At 51.9% G+C, this 16328-nt stretch overlaps 1 protein-coding gene across 1 annotated transcript in view; it reads right to left on the bottom strand.

Moving 5' to 3' along the window:
• LOC144762157 (uncharacterized) overlaps nt 1–3610 on the bottom strand; it is a 94216-nt gene extending 90606 nt beyond the window's left edge. Inside the window, exons 1-2 of the mRNA XM_078647313.1 lie at nt 3476–3610; nt 555–656 (exon numbers count right to left, since the gene is read on the bottom strand). The gene's annotated coding sequence lies outside the window, so the exon portion shown is untranslated. The remainder of the gene's footprint in view (nt 1–554; nt 657–3475) is intronic.
• Between the last annotated feature and the right edge of the window lie 12718 nt (nt 3611–16328).

The raw sequence follows: 16328 nt of genomic DNA, 5'->3' as shown, positions 1-16328 counted from the left end.
AGGGTTCAATTCCCGCCTCGGCGGTTCTTGGACTCAATTTCCCCGGACCTGATCATTCTCGCCTCGGTGCCTATTCCAAACATGGGTCCCTCTGGGCAATAGCTTGCTTAATCTCCACAACGGCCCCCACAACGCTAAGGATGCCTGGCCTCCACCTTGGGGGTGCCCAGGAGTGGACACCTCACAGGGAAAGCCAGGATGGGTTCCACAGCGGTATTCGTACAAGCGCCTTGAGACCCTTGCGGGTGAGTAGTGCGCTATACTAGTGTCAATTTATATATAATATTTATATTACATTTTGTCCTATTAGAGAAAGTAATTTTTCTTCCCCAAAGCTGCCAAGGTTTCAGATTACCATGTGTGAGATTTTCATAATTCCGGTCTAATTATGAGTGACATTTCAACGACTATGAGTGACACTTTCTCACGTGCAAAATCATGCAATGAAGACAAGGGAAACATATAAATATCAGAAATGACACGCATTTGAGCACTCATAAACCCAAAAAAAACTTAAAATTGCTGCAAAGCTCTAGTAAAGGAAGGGCACTAACCTGTACTTGTGTGTCGAGGTCAGGAGGTCGAAAACAGGCGTTGTCGGTTTTCCTGTAATTTAAGTCAGCCAGCATCTGGCAGAGGCAGCAATTCCAGAGAGCCTAGTTGTCGAGAAAGTTACCAGTTACAAGTTGTCAAAAGAAACAATTAAATTGGCATATATAAATGTAGAACTGGCACCAGTGTTAACACAGCGCGCTAGCGCTACTAAGGGCCCCCAACACGGTTGACTTAACCAACGCCAGCTGCCTAAATATCATAAATTAATATATGTTGACATCCTGAATAATTATTTCAATTTCCTGTTAGCGGCGGGAGGCAATCATTTCGTTTTGCCGGCGCCCGCCTCCTTAGTCCACGCTGACCAGCTGTCCTGAGTGAGTGGCCTGTCCAGTGTGACAGACTGTCCTGGAGGCCCGTCCACTACACAACGGGGTGACAGCGCTTGACTTAAACCACAAGCTCTGAAATATAATTGAATTCGCTGTGGGCAAGGCCCATAATGCCTGAGCCACAGCACGGGCGGCCAGACGAGCCGGTGCGAGCAGCAGCAACCAGACAAACGCCAGGAGTGCGGCCCGGGCCAGCGCCGCCCGTAAACCAGTAGCCAGCCCGTCACAAACTCCGTCTCCCTCCCTCAGTTGCGCTTCTCCCTCTGTCTGTCTCACCTCCCTCTGTCTGTTTCCGTCTGTCTCCCTTCCTCTGTCTGTCACCGTCCCTCTGCCTCTCCCCCTGACTCCCTCCCTCTCTCTCTCTCTCTGTCTCAATCTCTGCCTCTATGTCTGTCCCTGTCTTTGCCTTGATCTGTCTGTCCCTGTCTCCCTCTCCGCCGCCTCTATCGGTCTGCCACTGTCTCTAACTCTCCCTCTCCCCCTCTCTGTATGTCTCCCTCCGTCTCTGCCACGATCTATCTGCCCCTATCTCTGCCTCAATCGGTCCCTGTCTCCCTCTCTCTCTGTCTCCCCCCTCCTCTGTCTCTCCCTCCCTCTCTGTCTGTCTCTGCCTCGATCTATCTGCCCCTGTCCCTATCTCTGCCTCAATCGGTCCCTGTCTCCCTCTCTCTCTGTCTCCCTCCCTCCCTCCTCTCTCTCCCTCCCTCTCTGTCTGTCTCCCTGGCTCTGTCTCCCTCCACCCCTCTCTCTCTCCCTCCGCCCCTCTCTCCCCCTCCCCCTCCCTCTCTCCCTCCCTCCCTCTCTGTCTGTCTCCCTGGCTCTGTCTCCCTCCACCCCTCTCTCTCTCCCTCCACCCCTCTCTCTCTCTCCCTCTGTCTCCCTCCCTCCCTCCGCCCCTCTCTCCCCCTCCCCCTCCCTCCCTCCCTCCCTCTCTGTCTCCCTCCCTCCCTCCGCCCCTCTCTCCCTCCGCCCCTCTCTCCCCCTCCCTCTCTCCCTCCTCTCTCTCCCTCCCTCTCTGTCTGTCTCCCTGGCTCTGTCTCCCTCCACCCCTCTCTCTCTCCCTCTGTCTCCCTCCCTCCCTCCGCCCCTCTCTCCCCCTCCCTCTCTCCCTCCCTCCCTCTCTGTCTGTCTCACTCCCTCCACCCCTCTCTCTCTCTCCCTCTGTCTGTCTCCCTCCCTCTGTATCCCTCCCTCCACCCCTCTCTCCCTCCTCTCTCTCTCCCCCTCCCTCTCTGTCTCCCTCCCCCCCTCTCTCCCCCTCCCCCTCCCTCTCTCCCTCCCTCCCTCTCTGTCTGTCTCCCTGGCTCTGTCTCCCTCCACCCCTCTCTCTCTCCCTCCACCCCTCTCTCTCTCTCCCTCTGTCTCCCTCCCTCCCTCCGCCCCTCTCTCCCCCTCCCCCTCCCTCCCTCCCTCCCTCTCTGTCTCCCTCCCTCCGCCCCTCTCTCCCTCCGCCCCTCTCTCCCCCTCCCTCTCTCCCTCCTCTCTCTCCCTCCCTCTCTGTCTGTCTCCCTGGCTCTGTCTCCCTCCACCCCTCTCTCTCTCCCTCTGTCTCCCTCCCTCCCTCCGCCCCTCTCTCCCCCTCCCTCTCTCCCTCCCTCCCTCTCTGTCTGTCTCACTCCCTCCACCCCTCTCTCTCTCTCCCTCTCTGTCTGTCTCCCTCCCTCTGTATCCCTCCCTCCACCCCTCTCTCCCTCCTCTCTCTCTCCCCCTCCCTCTCTGTCTCCCTCCCCCCCTCTCTCCCCCTCCCCCTCCCTCTCTCCCTCCCTCCCTCTCTGTCTGTCTCCCTGGCTCTGTCTCCCTCCACCCCTCTCTCCCTCCTCTCTCTCTCCCCCTCCCTCTCTGTCTCCCTCCCTCCGCCCCTCTCTCCCCCTCCCCCTCCCTCTCTCCCTCCCTCCCTCTCTGTCTGTCTCCCTCCCTCTGTATCCCTCCCTCCACCCCTCTCTCCCTCCTCTCTCTCTCCCCCTCCCTCTCTGTCTCCCTCCCCCCCTCTCTCCCCCTCCCCCTCCCTCTCTCCCTCCCTCCCTCTCTGTCTGTCTCCCTGGCTCTGTCTCCCTCCACCCCTCTCTCCCTCCTCTCTCTCTCCCCCTCCCTCTCTGTCTCCCTCCCTCCGCCCCTCTCTCCCCCTCCCCCTCCCTCTCTCCCTCCCTCCCTCTCTGTCTGTCTCCCTCCCTCTGTATCCCTCCCTCCACCCCTCTCTCCCTCCTCTCTCTCTCCCCCTCCCTCTCTGTCTCCCTCCCTCTGTCTCCCTCCACCCCTCTCTCCCCCTCTCTCTCTGTCTGTCTCCCCCTCTGCCCCTTCTCCCTCTCGGTGGCTGATTTTTAAAGACAAAATGGATTTATTTGAATTGCCCCCCCCTCCTCTCTAAAATTGCATTTACTTGATAAAATGCAAAGTCTTCCGAGTCAAAAGGCCCCTCTGTCCTCGAGTATTTGTAAGCCTCCTCCCCCACAGCAGACCCTCAGCTCGCGCCATGCTTGCACGTATTTCACTCCATACGTGCCCACGCATTGCAGCGCGCGTGCACCTACCTGTCCGTCCGCGAGCCAGACGTGTTTTTCCCCTGAAACAAAACTCCCGGGGCCGCCCTCGTGCCCTCCGCTCCGACCCCTCGTGCTCGCCACGCGCGCGGATGTGAGCTTTCCCTGATCTTATCATCTTGTTTTACGGCGGCCCTGCCTCGGCGCATGCGCACTGGGTCCATGGTTCTTTTCGGCGGTGTCCTTTATGGAGGCTAATACACTGGGCATGCGCAGATACTTCAGATCACGGCCTATAGCGTGACCGTGCAATTGCGCATGCGCAGCTTCCGATCGTAGCCTTAAAAGTGACCGTTCCATTGCGCATGCGCAGATATTTCGGATCGCAGTTTTAGTCTGAAAGTGTCATAGCGCATGCGCAGATACTGCAGCTCGTAGCCTTCACTGTGACCCCATACCATAGCGCATGCGCAGATACTTCCTCCGGTACCAACGTTTTTTTAGTGTGTATAACTCTAGGAGTATGCAACGCCCCCTTCAGGTCTCAGACCGTACACTTCATGTCTATCATTTACTTCACCACAAATCATCTTCGTGGCAATATTTATCACTAGTGTTTGTATTTTGAAGACACTTTCAGAACTAATTCCCTCCTTCTCAGACCTCACCAGGAAGTTCTTTAGTCATTGTAAATTTGTCACAAATATTTTTATTTTTGTTTGTGCATCCTGTGCTTGCTGCGTTTGATATTGTGTTCCTTTTGCCTGCGTTGTTTTGATTCTATGGCCTGCTATTGTTCGCCAGGAAGGTCTTTAGTCATTGTATAATTTGTCATATTTATTCTTATTTTTGCTTGTACACTCTGTTCATGCTGTGCTTGAGATTCTGTGCCTTTTGCCTGCGTTGCTTCGACTCTATGGCATGCTATTTTTGTTTCTTTTATTCCTGCAACAGTACTCTCATGTAACGTAACTAGTTCTATTGTACAGTGCTCTGACACCTTCATGTAAAGTCCGCGCTTTTTAAAAATGCATTAAATAAATGAATAAATAGCGTGAACCCAACCCCGGAGGTATTTGAGCGCTTTACATGAGCACCAGGCAGGCTCCGATTGTCAAGGCGGGAATTAGCTAGGACATGGCCCGATGGACCTGTGGCCAAGGCCAGTGGTGGGACAATTTTCTTGGTGGACTAAGCAGGCTGTTGGGCACTCTGTAGTGGAGCGGGGGTGTGAGAGACCGCAGGCACTGCAGTGCACACGTGCCTGGACACAGGAAAGGCTCATGTGCCAGTCCGAGAGGCGCCTTGACGAGGCGTGTGTGCTATTTTCAAAGCCTGGCAAACCGAGGCCTTGGATTAATAAACCAAGAGAGACATACAGCATAAAAAAAATCCTGCAAGACATGCGTCACGTAAATATGCAATATCAAAGTCAGAGCGAAACTGAACGTGTTCGCAAGCTGTTAATGTTCAATCACAAGGGGCAGTGACGTCATGGGGGGACCCCCACCCCCCCATGCAAGCAACGAAAGGCAGCGCCCCTAGGTCATGAGTTTGGTAGTAAAAGACAAGATTAGCTGGGGCCCAGAGGGCCTCACACCTTCGATCCCGGTGCAACTGCTCCTGCTGCACCATGGGTACCTACGCCCTTGGTAAGTAGCCCTCAGAATCTACCCCTCCCCGAACCATTCCCTGTTTAAGCTGCTGCTGTGACAGTTATGTGGTCGGTAGTTTTTCAGTTACACAGGTGAGACTTTGGTACATGCAAAAGCACTCCCTATAATGAGCGCCTTCAGTTACTGCTGCACAGAGCCAGTGAGGAACCCACCTCTACCACACACACTTACTTACACAGTGTCACTTATTACACACAAGCTTGACAAGCACAGAATCCAAATTGTGTAGGTCAGAGTGTGTAACTAAGTTTAATAAACAAAGTGTTATCTCGCACAGGCACTTAATCTTGACCCTTGCCTGCCGCAGCCAACTGCTTCCAGTTTCAATTGTATAATGTTCATGCGTGACGCGGACGGACACACAAGCAAAAAAAAAACTGGAATGTTGTAGGAACTGGGGTCACCAGTTCCCCGGGGGGTATCTTGGCGCGAGCAGGTAGGCACCCGGAAGCTTAGGTGTAAAGTAACCATACAGCACACACAGCAGTTCTGGCAGGTTACAGCGCTTCTCAGGGCACAGTAGGAGAGCGTTGAGTAGGTAGGCAGTCCATGCAGTTTAAACAGGACAGGCCCCACGTCCGTGGCAGGACAGCGCAGGTGATGAGGTAGGACAGCGCAGGGGCCCAGATTAAGGTCAGGGCCGCAGCGGTGACACAGCCCGGTACCTGGTTGATCCCCAGTAGTCCTGGTTAGCGCAGGTGGGTTTCTTCTTGGCGCTTGGTGATTCTGGCGCCCTTGGTAGATAGTTTCTTGAAGGAGGGGGGTAGTTGAGCTGGTTGCTGATGGCAGGATAGTATCAGCAGGTCACTGCAGGTGGTCCCTGGGTTCCCCTCCCGCCGGGCCAGATGAGTGGGCTAGTGCAGAGTTCCTCACACAGCTTGGTGGGCAGCACCTAAACCCTGTCACCCCCAGTGGTGTAGGTCCCTGACTAGGTCCTACCGCCTAAGTCTCCTGCGTAGGTTACCCCAGGTCAGTGATGCCCCAACTGACTAAAAACTTTCCCTCCTTTCTTTATATATGCCCAGGTCAGGTGACCACACTCTAAGGCGGCAAACAGCAGACCCCTCCCCTGTTCTGGAAGGTTCCAGGAGCTTCCCTACTCTAGCTATGGGAGAAAAAGGTGGGCTGGTGTTGCAACAATGTTTAGGGTCCCAGCCAGCTCCTGGCAACTAGGGTGCTACAAAAAAGACCACTCTGCAGTAGCAGGGGCCTGTGGCAGCCCTGTTGGAAGTAGAGAGCACCTGCACCTTAGCATTGGTTATCAATGGGAAGGTGCTCGGAGACCTAAGGCCAACGAAAAAGAGGGTGGAAAAAATGAGGCAAGGGCAAAAAAAATAGGGAAGCCACCCTAGGGCTGACAGGTCTAACATGCGTCCCCCCCCCAGCCGAAAGTGGGGAGAGCTACCCAACCTCTAGGGAGTTCTCGTCACTAAGGCGGAAAAACCGGGAGAGAGCGTCCGTATTGGAGTGGTCAACTCCAGGCCGATGTTCCATCCGAAAGTCCATCCTCTGTTTGGTTTTTACAGGCGGTCTGTCCCCTGTGTCTACATCATGGGTACACAGATGTGTGATTCCAGGCGTGAGGGAGAACAACGAGGGGTACTGCTCCAACACCTGGCGGCAGTCCCTCTGTTGCTCTGGGGTAAAGGACGGGGAGAGGACCACTCCCTCCACCGATCCATCCTTCTCCTGGGCTGCCAGAAGGTCAGAAGGTCAGGAAGAGGCTCACTCTCTTCCTCCTCGCTCCCATCCGTCACCATGAGGAGAGCAAGCTCCGATCGCTTATGGTGTGGCTTCAGGCGGTTGACGTGGAACACCCGATGGGGCTGTCGGGGGGTCTTCAAATCAACGACATAGGTAGTCTGGCCTCGTCGCTCCACAATCTCGTACGGACCAGTCCACTGGTCCTGGAGGGCACTAAGGGCCAGATGTATCAAGATACCCTTTTGCGATTCTCAAATAGCGATTTTTAAGGAATTGCTATTTGAGAATTGCATAATGGTATATATGTAAAAATTCGCTATTTTTTAGCGATTTCTTAAAATTCCTTAAATGCGATTAGCAAATTGCTAATCGCTATTAAGGAATAATTTCCCATTCATTTCAATGGGCCAGGAGGCCCATAGTAATGAATGTGAAATTATTCTCAATTTGCGATTCGCAATTTGCTAATCGAAAATTGAGAATAATTTCAAGGGTGCAAGGGTGTCTTAAGGACACCCTGCTGCACCCCTGAAATTGACATGTGTGCGCATATGGCGTACATACATGCCCTAAGGGCATGTATGAGCGTCACATGCCACCTTTACAAATTGCAAAAAGGGCATTTGTAAAAGAATTTGCAAATTACCACCAACTACATGTTGGTGGTAATTTGCGATTTCTTAGAGTGAAATCGCAAAACTTTCTTCTTTCTTACATACCATTTAAGGAATCGCTTTTTGCGATTCCTTAAATGGTATCGCAAAATTAAGGAATCGCACATTTTGCGATGCGATTTTTAAAATACATCGCATTTCCCGTTTTTTTGTCGCAAACGCTGCTATTTTGCCATTCGCAGTGTTTGCGACAAAAAAACGATTGATACATCTGCCCCTAAGCTCCCCAGGCTCCATGACCCACACCTTCTGTCCAGTGTCCAACTCCACCGTCCGAGCGTTGCGGTCATACCACTCCTTCATGACGGCTTGACTAGCCTCCAGATTGTCTGAGGCTTCCTTCCACAGCTTGGCCATCCGGCTGCGGAATGCCAGGATGTTGCTGACTACATCACGGGGAAGCTTCTTGGAAGTCTTCTCCCATCCCTCCTTCACAAGGCTGAGGGGCCCCCTAACGGGGTGGCCATAGAGCAGCCCAAAGGGGCGGAACCCGACTCCCTTCTGTGGCACCGCGCGGTATGAAAACAGCAGGCAAGGGAGGAGGACGTCCCACTTCCGCCTCAAGTCCTCTGGCAGGCTCCAGATCATCCCCTTCAGAGTCTTGTTAAAGCGCTCTACGAGCCCGATAGTCTGGGGGTGGTAAGGAGTGGAGAACCGGTAGGTCATTCCGCACTCCTTCCACATGGCCTGCATGTAAGCCGTAATGAAATTCGTGCCCCTATCTGACACCATGACCTTGGTTGCCTGCTCCCGGGGAGCCCAGGAAAAGGATAGTAGCGTATGGTCAGACCAAGGGACCATTACAGATTCATCAAATTTAAGATTGACCAGATTCGTAAAGAAATGGTCAAGGGTGTGTCCTGCCGTATGAGTGGGCCTTTTAGAATTTGTACTAACTGGATTACCTCCAGTCCTGCCTTTAGATTCTGACTTGCGGGTATATCTGGGGTGTCCACATGGATATTGAAATCCCCAAGAATAGAAAAATTGGGGGAGCGACTAGCATAGTTCATAGCGATGTTAGGAAGCTCTTCACAGAATGTAGCATGGGCTCCTGGAGGACGATATAAGAGTATGCCCGAAAAAGTACAGGTAGGGGAAAAGGAGATCACAAATGACATACTTTCGGAGTCAGGAATAGGGCAAGGCAGGCTCCTACAGCCATAGTTATTTTTGTATATAATGGCAATGCCCCCACCCCTCCCGTCCCTACGATCTTGCCTACAAATGGCATAATGCGAGGGTAGTGCCCGAACAATGTCAGGGTCTGAGGAGGAGTTAGTCCATGTCTCAGTTGAAAACAAGACATCGAAGTCTCTGTCTTCCAGTAACATAGCAATCTCCATAGCGTGCTTAGGTAGTGACCGACAACTAAGCAGCGCCAAGGAAAAGGGCTTAGCTATGCAGGGAGTTATTGCGGTGGGCTTATCCACATTGAATATAAAATTACAGCAGGGGCAGGGTTTTTGAGAACGACTTCCTGGCAATACGTTCATACATTTCAACCCTTCTCCTATTCTTATGAGCTGTTCTCTATTGTAACAACGCTTTTCCTCACCTGGCATAATATGTGCAGGGTGGCTGGCCCCTGGGCCCGACCTGGCCCGGACGGGCCCAGACGGGCTTTCCTTAGGCGCTCCTTTGGCGCGGAAAGGGCGCATCCGCTTAGCGCGTCCACTGCACGGAGGAGAGCCCATCTGGATTTAAGCGATTCTCGGCGCAGAGCGCCTGAACGTCTAGACTGCTGGCCTACTGGCCACAATTCCCCTAAAATGGCCGCGCTAGTTTCCCGTCCGCCTCCGTGTCTGCTCAGCGCCTAATCGGCTGAGTGCTAAGAGTACGGCGGTGGAATTTAAAAATGCAAAATGCCAACACAAATGATCCCGTTATTATAAAAACAGGGCAATTCAAATTATACGATATTAAAAACAGCAGAGTTTCCTAGCAGACACTCCACAGGCAAGGCAGGGCTTACAGCAACTCTCAACGGGCCTTTGACTCCTCCCCACTCAAAGGGAACCTGAGCCACAGGATAGTGACTCAGACTGCCGTCAGCCAACACGGCCGGATGGAATACGTCAGGAATCACTTGCTCAGGGGAAACCAGCCGCCTTGCCACGGAGGTTATGCTGGCACCTGTGTCCCTCAGAGCCTCCACCTCCTGTCTGTTAACCTGCACCCTCTGCTGGTATTTAGCAGTGTTCCATGGTAAGGGCGTCACTGGGACCATCTCTCTATCCCCGAGTGAAACCAGGGTCAGGCCTGTCCACTCCCCTTCCTTATCTAGGGGCATCTCCGTCCCCAGCTCTACACTAGCCACCCCGGGACTCTTACCTCCTGTGGGGGCTGGGGGTCTCTTGCGACACTGGGGATCCCCTTGTAGTGTCCAACCTCCCCACATTCGTAGCAACGGACAATTCTTGGTTGCTGACTCTTGTCAGGGTAAGTGGGCTTTGGGGAACTGGACTGAGGTGGGGTACCTACTCCTTTCCCAAACTGTCTATTTTGTGGGCCTCGTGAGAACTCCTTCTTTTTATCTCCCCCCTCTTTCTTCTGGGGAAAACCCTGTCTGCCTTTCGGGCCATCTCCCCCGGGTCCCTTGCGAGACACCCGGGTACTAACCCAAGTATCCGCCTCCTCCGCGAGCTCACGGGGATCGGTCAGCTTGCGGTCCACCAGATGTTGGCGCAGCACCGAAAAATACTTATCCAAGAGGTGCTCTCTCAAAAATAGATTGTACAGGCCTTCATAATCGTGCACCTCGCTGCCACGCACCCAACCATCCAGAGCCTTTCGGGCATAATCAAAAAACTCCACCCAGTTTTGCGCGGGCAGCTTATGGCTGCCACGGAACCTCTGGCGATACCTTTTTGGGTTGAGGCCAGATTTCTTAAGTAGCGCCTCCTTCATGGGGGAATATCTGAATTGGTCCGCCTTATCTAAGTACAGGAGGGTGTCCCTTACTGTGGGAGGTATGTATCGGTACAGGCCACCTCCCCAGTAGCTCTCAGGCACCCCATGGGCTGTCAAGGCCGACTGATACGCCTCCAACCACTTGGCGATGTCATCCCCCACAGTGTAACTAGCTATCACATCTTTGGGTAAGTGAAACTTAGGCTCATGTGGAGCCTCTGGTACGCTGCCACAATTAGTATTCCCTGGCGCACCTAACTGCAATGCTCGCAGCTCCAACTCCTTAAGCTGAAGCCAGTGCGCCAGCTTCCTCTCCCCATTGCGAAACCTGCTATCTTCCCTTTCTCTCGCCCTCTCTCGGTCTAGCTTGGCAAGTTCCCATCTCAGTTGCCTCTCCTCCCTCCTGTCCTCATACTCCTCTGACGACACACTCCTCCTAGATACACTACTGCCTGCCCCGTAACGTCTTCCTGGCAACACACTTTCACTTACAACAGTATTCAGTAGGTCTAGTTCTTCTGGAGCGCCCGCCTCCCCTGGTGCACCCTGCCCCTCCTGTCCCCCATCCCCTCTCCCCTCTGGGTGGGCCCTTACCCATGCCCCCAAGGCTTTACGGAGCTCCTCCTTTGCGGCTCTCCGCCTAACAGGCACCCCCATCCCCTGACAGAATTGCCTCAGCTGCACCACGGTATACTCTTCAAGATCGTCTAGCTGGAACTCCATTTTGACAGGTGGGGACCCAGATAAATCAAAGGAAAGGCACTATAACGTAGGTAACAGTATCGGGTCAAAACAGGACTCTGCACACTCAACTTAGACAGTGGGGGGTCAATTGATTAGGCTTGCGTACACAATAGGTGTCTCGTCTAATTGCGGCGCACTCTGTCCCACTGGAGGGTGCTGTATAGCCACAGGTCCTTATCCCACCGCTCGCCAATAATGTAGGAACTGGGGTCTCCAATCCCACAGGGGGTAGCTTGGCACGAGCAGGTTGGCACCCGAAAGCTTAGGTATAAAGTGACCATACAGCACACACATCCACTAAGCCAGGAAACGCACGCAATGACTGACACCACACCAGTGAGGTTGATTAGAATCACTACGTTTTTATGTAGATTGAAATACAGGGTATTCAATCAATCAATCAATTCATTAACTCATTAGCACCTTTCTTCGGAGGAAACATTTCATTATGTCACTGCATTAGGCTGGAGTAACACATTCCCTGAAGCAGGAGTAAAACATTTCATCATTCAAGAATAAACATCTCCTTATGCAGGTATAACCATCTCATTGGGCTTATTAATCAGGAATAACCAGGCCACAAGGCTAAAATATCACATCATCAGGTACAAGCAAACATTCTGGCAGGTAAGAACATTTCATTAGGCAAGTTAAGCATTTCATTAGGCCAGAACAAACGATTCATCAGGCGAGGATGAGCATGTAAACTTCCTACCGGCCTAGGGCAAGTGGGAACAGTCAGTCCCCCCAACACGTGTTTTTCTCTGCTAAACTCAGGTCCCAAATACGTCTTTCAGGGCTCTGGCCCAGTTCCGGTACTTTAATGGGCCAATTACGGCCAACGGGCCCAACTTAAGCTTCCCCAGGGGAGGGGCGAACTCGGGGCCTCCTCTGGCCTTCCGCCCTCCTCCCCGGGGGTTTACCTTTTCCTTCGGGCCTCCTCGGCCCCTTGCGTCGGGTCGGTAAGCTGGGGGAGGGCTCGTGCTCTTCCCAGAGCCCTCCAGGTGTGGTGAGCCAGTCAGGGAAGGCCCACGCTGCTCCAGCGCTCTTCCCGGGCCTCGCTCTAGCCCAGAGTAGCTCCGGTTCTCCTCCCGGCCCTCGCGCGGGCCCAGGGCCAATCCGGTCGCATCCCCTGGAGGCTGGGGAACCGGCCGCCAATTGCAGCGCGGCTGGCTAGGAGCACGGCCGCGGGGACCAATAGCGGCACAGGAGAGGCGGGGGCGCGGCCAGTGACACAGCCGGGCGCCCCCGTCACGTGGAGCGAGTGCGGGCGCCTCACTGGGCCTACTGCAGCATACCTCCGCGATGCAGCGGCCCCTTTCCTGGCTCCGAGGGCCGCCGGGACGGCGCCAATGGCAGCGGAAGTCGGCACAGTTCAGTGCCGGGCCGCGGCGGTGATGAGGGCCTCAGCGGGGCTTTGCGGTGGCGCGAGGCAGCGCCAGTCGTCTCCCAGGCCAGGGAGTGGATCGGCCACGCTCTCAGGGCTCTCAGAGGAACCGGGCTGCAGCGGTGAGTTGGGGGGTGCAGCGCCACACGGTCCCACACTTAGAGGGGCACAGGGGGGAGCGCTGGCGGGGCAGCACAATTCGTTTGGGCAGGACAGGTAGTCCCAGTAGTTAGGCAGTTCAGGATGCTAGCGCTGGAGGTAATGAGAGCGCTTAGCAAGCAGTTCAGAACCACACAACAGTGGCAGGCCAGTAGAGGGGCCCAGGTGGATCCAAGGAGCGCAGGGTGTGACACAGCGCCAATACCTGGTTGATCCCCAGTGGTCCTGGTGGGCACAAGTAAGTAGTCTTCTCGGCGCTTGGTGGTTCCTGCGCCCTTTGGAAGCAGTTTCTTGAGGGGGGGGGGGTTGAGTTGGAGGCTGGAGGCAGGATAGTCTCAGTAGGTCACTGCAGGTGGTCCCTGGGTTCCCCTCCCGCCGGGCCAGATCAGTGGGCTAGACCAGAGTCCCTTACACAGCTTGGAAGGCAGGACCTAAGCCCTGTCACTCCCAGTGGTATAGGTCCCCCTCTAGGCCCAACCGCCTCCTGCGTAGGTTCCCCCAGGTCAGTGATGCCCCAACTGACTAAAAGATTTCCCTCCTTTCCTTAAGTATACCCAGGTCAGATGACCACTCTCTAAGGCGGCAAAAGCAGACCCCTCCCCTGTTCTGGAAGGTTCCAGGAGCTTCCCTAGTCTAGCTATGGAAGAAAAAGGCGGGCTGGTGTTGCAACAGTATCTAGGGTCCCAGCCAGATCCTGGCAACTAGGGTACTATTAAAAAGACCACTCTGCAGTAGCAGGAGCCTGTGGCAGCCATGTTGGAAGAAGAGAGCACCTGCACCTTAGCATTGATTAGCAATGGGAAGGCGCTCGGAGACCTAAGGCCAACGAAAAAGAGGGTGAAAAAAAATAAGGCAAGGGCAAAAAAACGGAAAGACCACCGTAGGGCTGACAGGTCTAACACAATGCTAATAGCTTAAACTTGCATAAATGCGAGACCTATTGCATTGCAAATGCTTGTTATGTTTTTTATGGCTTATCACATTCACTGGCCATGTACCCATTCTGCGATACGCACGCCAGATCCATCAAACGGTGCCAAAGTTATTCATAATTTTGCAGATCCCTGAAGAGGTGGGTATAGAATTTATAGGGGGAATCAAAGACGTGTTTATTTTCATAAGAATTTTGCATGATTTGTTGAATCTGTATTTAACAAATGTAGCTTTCGGTTTGTCACTTTTTGAGAATATCTGTCGGGGGGAGATAAATTGAGTGCAAAAAATGTATTTCCTAAAACATTTTATTAGTAAATTAGAAATGTTTTGAACCCCTTTTACTTTGCCCTCCTTCTTAATGGATATGCACAACACTTAACAGGTATGTACTGGTGTAATCAACCAGGTATTACTTATAGAGCGAGGCTTGTCACCCAAGAGGGTATTCAGGCGCTTACTGCAGGTATCAGTCGAAAAGCCAGATCTTGAGCCCTTTCCTGAAGAGTGTCAACGAAGGTGAAGTATGGAGGTTAAGGGGAGGGCGTTCCAGCCTTTGGCGGCAACATGGGAGAAAGAGTGTCCTCCGGAGCGGCAGGGGCGTATGGGTGGGATCTGTGCGAGGCGTGCAGAGCTGAGGTTCCTGGGAGGTTGGTGGAAATGAAGGCAGGTCGTGGAGGGCTTTGTAGACATGGGTCAGGAGCTTGAATTGGCATCTCTTCTAGACCGACCAGGAGCCAGTGGAGGTCCTTCAGGTGCTGGGTAATGTGGGCCCTCTTGGGCAGGTTGGGGATGAGTCTACGGCTGCATTCTTGTAACTAAGGTGTAACTTGCTAATTGGCTGCAAAATTTGATGAATATTCCTCAAACAGCACTAAGGCCCACATGCATCATTGTTGGTATTTGCGATTCCTAAATTGCGAAAATTAAGGAATCGCAATTTAGAAATCGCAAATACCTATGCATTAAAAATTCGCATATATTTTTGCGATTTCTTATTTTTCCTTATTTGCGATTCCCAATTTTGCGAATCGCAAATAAGGAATCCCTTTACATTGATTCCTATGGGCCTGGAGGCCCATAGGAATCAATGGAAAGGCATTCTAATTTTGCGATTCGCAATTAAGGAATCGCAAAATGAGAATGCAATTTCTAGGGTGCAGGGGGGGTCCAAATGACCCCCCCTGCACCCCTGAAATGTAACATACAGTCCATTTTTCACACATACATGCCCTAGGGCATGTGTGAGTGTAAAATGAAAGTGTCAAAAATGCACTTTTGTGCATTTTTGAAACTTTTCTAAAATTACCATGAAGGTTGACTTCATGCTAATTTAACACTTCTAATCTGCGAATTCGCAATTTTTTTCAGATGATGCATTGCATTTAAGAAATCGCAAAATTGTGATTTGTTAAATGCAATCGAAATTTAAGAAATCGCAAATAAATTGCGATTTCTTAAATTGCCAAAAAGCCAAAAAGGTTAATGCATCCCAAAACAAAGAATTGCATTCGCAAACGGCCGAATTTTGCGATTCGCACCGTTTGCGAATGCAAATCAGTTTGATGCATGTGGGCCTAAAGGTATAAACAAATTAACAATACAGTGGTTTCCTCTTGACATACTAATAGAAAGCCAAGCCTTCATGTAAACTTTCTGATTTTATTGTCTTTAAAAGGAAGAGAAGTCAGAAGCTTTCAGCCTAATCTTTGATACACAACCCAATTTGCTACTATTGACTGTGATGTTAGTCTCACTGTGACGCAGGCTGGTGTCTAAGCCACTTCACAGCTTGATATCAATTTACAAACACAGCAATATCTGAGCCTTTTTTTCTATTTCTCTATGTGGTTTTATGTAGATTGGACATTACCCAAAGGTGATTTAGCATTTACAAAAGAAATAGATCATTGCATATGGTACATATTACGTTACCTGGCGGTGTTGGGACATTTACAATAGACAAAGCGCATTAAATTATGGTATGAATTACAGCAGTCATAAGTATTGAGTAAGAGAGGGTGAACTGGTGCCACATACAGCGATTCGTACATTGAAACTGCGGTATAGAGGTACGCCTCAAGGCACCTCTCAGTGAAAGAACTAAGCCGACAAGGTGTACAATGGAGAAAACAGATGACCTAAACTGTCTTTTTAAAAAGGGCTTTTGGTTTAGAATTAAAGATGGCATGTGAGGTTGTAGTACAAACGTTCAGAGGTAAGGAGCGCTAGACTTCAGTCGCACATCCTGACAAGGGCTGAGCTGTAAATTGTTTCTTTTCAAGGATGGTGGGCTCCAGCAGCCAAGCTTCAGCAGTCCATGATGGTCTGACACCAACGCGTACCTAAAGTGTGTTAGCCAGGTAATGTGGAATGGATGCCCTGTGGGTAATATGTTGTTTTGTAAATAACCCTGGCTTCTTCAATGGGAAGCCAGTGACGTGTTACCGGAATCTGTGAAATACGGTCACTCCTTTGGACATCATACATTAAGCGGGTCTACATTTGCAATATGTTTCAAGTGGATTGAAACAAATCTTGGAAAGACCAATCAGGAGATTATTACAGTAGTCAATTCTAAAGAACACCAGTGAATGAACCAGAGTTTCCAAATCTTGCTCTGGAATGAAGCAGCAAATTCCACTGAGAATAAAGCATGCATTTCTGGCCATGGTTATGACTTGGTATTGTAAATTAAGTATTTTGTCCAGGAC

The sequence above is a fragment of the Lissotriton helveticus genome, chromosome 6 (genome assembly GCF_964261635.1).
Source record: "Lissotriton helveticus chromosome 6, aLisHel1.1, whole genome shotgun sequence".
Lineage (NCBI taxonomy): Eukaryota > Metazoa > Chordata > Amphibia > Caudata > Salamandridae > Lissotriton > Lissotriton helveticus.
This window is presented reverse-complemented; position numbering and strand designations above follow the sequence as displayed.